Source organism: Octopus bimaculoides, chromosome 14 (genome assembly GCF_001194135.2).
Source record: "Octopus bimaculoides isolate UCB-OBI-ISO-001 chromosome 14, ASM119413v2, whole genome shotgun sequence".
NCBI classification, from domain to species: domain Eukaryota; kingdom Metazoa; phylum Mollusca; class Cephalopoda; order Octopoda; family Octopodidae; genus Octopus; species Octopus bimaculoides.
This window is the reverse complement of record NC_068994.1, coordinates 40683326-40686581: the sequence shown is the minus strand read 5'-3', so window position 1 is coordinate 40686581 and position 3256 is coordinate 40683326. Positions and strand designations below refer to the sequence as shown.

The window sequence follows — 3256 nt, the reverse complement described above, 5'->3', positions numbered from 1 at the left end:
ATATATAACGGTATTAAGATTTATTTTTTTTCTTTTATTACACAAGCAAGTGAAAATGTACTCAAGGTATCTTGTAAGTAATTATGTGTAAGAGGCTGGCTATTCCCTCCATCACTACTCTGAGTTTCATGTTGACACATACACACATACACATATATGTATGTACATTCACATGTTCTGTGTGCATGCACATGCATGTGTATATGCATGTCTATGTCTGCATATCTGTAAATATAAATAATTATTGTACACCTTTGTACACCTAGAGGTATAATCTCATATCTCTGGAATATGTGATAGTACAGGTAGAATATAAATACATGCGCACACACATACACACACCTGTAAGTGTATGTACATATAAGTATGAGTGTATGTGTTTGTGTACATAATGTATATATAGATAAAGATATATAGATATATGTATATATTTGAGTATAGATATATAGTCATAGAGACTTATATACACACTCACACATATATACATGCACACACGTAAATACATATACATACATGCACACACGTAAATACATATACATACATGCACACTCATTCATGCCTATTACAGCCAATAAATTTGCACTGAACATGAAACACTGAATTATATATGTGTATGTGTATAGATGTGGTGTGTGTGTGTGTGTGTGTGTTTGTGCACATGTGCATGTGTATGGTGTGTATGTGTGTGCATGGAGTGTATGTACGTGTGTGTGTTTGTGTGCATGTGTGTATTCTAAGATACATGCATAAGAGTATATATACAGCTCACAACAAATTTATATTAATATATGAAAATAAAATCATTTCTATTCAATCTCAAAATTGTTCATGTTCTTTTTTTTTTTTTTTTTTTTTTTTGTCCTTTTTTGCTGATTTTTTCCTTCGTGTCTGGCATTCTGCAGCAATCCTTGAGTTCCAGTTTTGGAAAGAAACAAAAACAATTTTTTTTCCTTTTTGCCTAGCTATGAATGTACAAACCAAGAATTGGCAGAATCATAAGAGTGGTGGACATAATATTTTGTGGTATTCTTCCAGCTCTCTACGCTCAAAATCTCCTCAAGGTCAGCTTTACCATTCAGCAATTTGACATCGATAAAACACCATTTCTAGGGGAGTGGATGTTGATCAGCAGAATTATTTTCAAAATAGTATGATATACTTCATAGTACATATAATTGGCTTTCGGAGTTTAAATTCAACCAAGGTGTCAATAACCAGGGCTAATCTCACAAACACAAGAGCAACCTATCCAACTCACAGCTGATCATTATGGGCAAGTAACTCTATGGTCTATGCTGTTTTAAGGTATAAGCACACTAGTCCATGGCTCACAGACCTTATAGGCATAGGGGACCTTATATGTTGATCTATATATGCTATGTCTTGTTTTCAATAACTAAATACTATAGGCTCTAGTGCAGTGCTTTGCTTTTAGGCCTATAATACTGTTATATGATACTCACAGCCTTGTCTATAGTCAGTGATAATCAAGTTAGTAACAGCATGCTGAAGCTTCCACCAATAGTAAATCAACAATGGTTTATTGGAATGGAAAAGATAAAATATTGGCACCCAAGTTAAAATAATTTAGAAATTGACATACACTCCAAATACACCATTATACTTAACCAAATCTTTCTTCGTTGTATATTACAACTTACTAAATAATATATAGTAGTGACAGAGGCAGTATTAATACCAAGAGATAATATTTATCCTCACTTAAAAGTAGATGTTCTGTTAGAACAAACTATACTGTGGTAGTTAACATGTGAGAATCTTTCATATAAGCGTTTACTGCAAAATGCGCTCTTGTTTATATTGCTTGGGAGAACATAAATTCCTACCACCTCCAGCACCAAGACTACCAGATCACGTGATTTCGACCTTCCTTGGTGTTGTCAATGATAGATGCTGAACTGCTAGAGATAGCAACGCTTCATCTCCCTGCTAGTAATATATAGAAGAACAGTGCCAGAACAGGTGTTGGTGTTGCTATTAGCCAGTGAGCTTGTTAAAAAAGTATATATTAGTGACTTACAAACAACAGCAATGTAAGTTACAAGTCAACAACATGCCAGAAGTTGGTTTGTTGTATTTCTGAATGTGGGAATAGCAAGGAAGTGGCTGTACCCCAATGTGCAACATATATCTTAATTCACTTTATTCATATACCAATTGTTATCTGCTTTACTCACCAATGTTTATAACCTTCATCTCTGTACGTGAATGAAAGTTAAATGCCCATCTACACACACACTCACTCAAACATGTGCACACATACACACAAACATGTGCACACACTGTACACATACAAGCACATATGTGTGTGTGTGTGTGCATATTAAAATTTATTTTAAGTTCAATCTTATCAAATTCAGCACATTATCCTCAGTTTTCTTGCATGAAATTCTACTTACAAAATATTGTTCGAGAATTCGAATTTAAGGTATGGTAGAAAATATTTTCCCAAAGTGCCTTGCAGTATGTTCAAACCCATACACCACATAGTTGTGGAGCAAACCTCTAAACCATACAACTATTTTTGTGTCAACGAATGTGTATAAAGATGTACAAAAATAATGAATATCAGCATTTTTTTAAAGCAAATCTATAGAGACAACAAAACTTCAAAGAATACCCAAAGAATATTTTTTTATAAAAATGGAAAATTTATAAAAAGCAATACAAAAATATATGCAAAAATTCATTTTTCTGTATTCTTTATTATCATTGGGTAACTTGGAATAGATAATGAAATGTTATTAATTATGGAATATTGTAAATATTTCATTAGTGATTAGCATGAGTATGTACAAACACACTCATACCCACACACATATGCATCTACACACTCACACACATACACTAACATATATTTTTCGTGTGAATTCAATTGCAAATAAAGACCAACAAGCACACACATATAAAACTTTCATGCGTATACCGATAAACACTTTTAGACCCTGGAACCAAAATACCTGTTCACTCACCCATATGTATACTCACACACACATACACACACACAAACACATGTACAGAGACACAGACCACATGCACACACAGACACACATACACAAAAATATTCACATTTGCACACACTATCTTCATTTGAATAACTTTGACATTAACTTTTACTCAAGTCTTATTTCCTCTATCTAAATGTTTTCTTTTTAAATGAAAAATGTTATGTATTTGCAACAGCATAAAAGGTAAACTTTTATCATATATATATATACAAATGATATACATATAT

General features: G+C 32.8%; 1 protein-coding gene across 1 annotated transcript in view; it reads left to right on the top strand.

The window, feature by feature from the left end:
- The first annotated feature begins 961 nt into the window (after nt 1–961).
- The window catches only part of LOC106872383 (protocadherin beta-15), a 259461-nt gene continuing 257166 nt past the window's right edge, over nt 962–3256 (top strand). Inside the window, exon 1 of the mRNA XM_052973068.1 lies at nt 962–1061. The gene's annotated coding sequence lies outside the window, so the exon portion shown is untranslated. The remainder of the gene's footprint in view (nt 1062–3256) is intronic.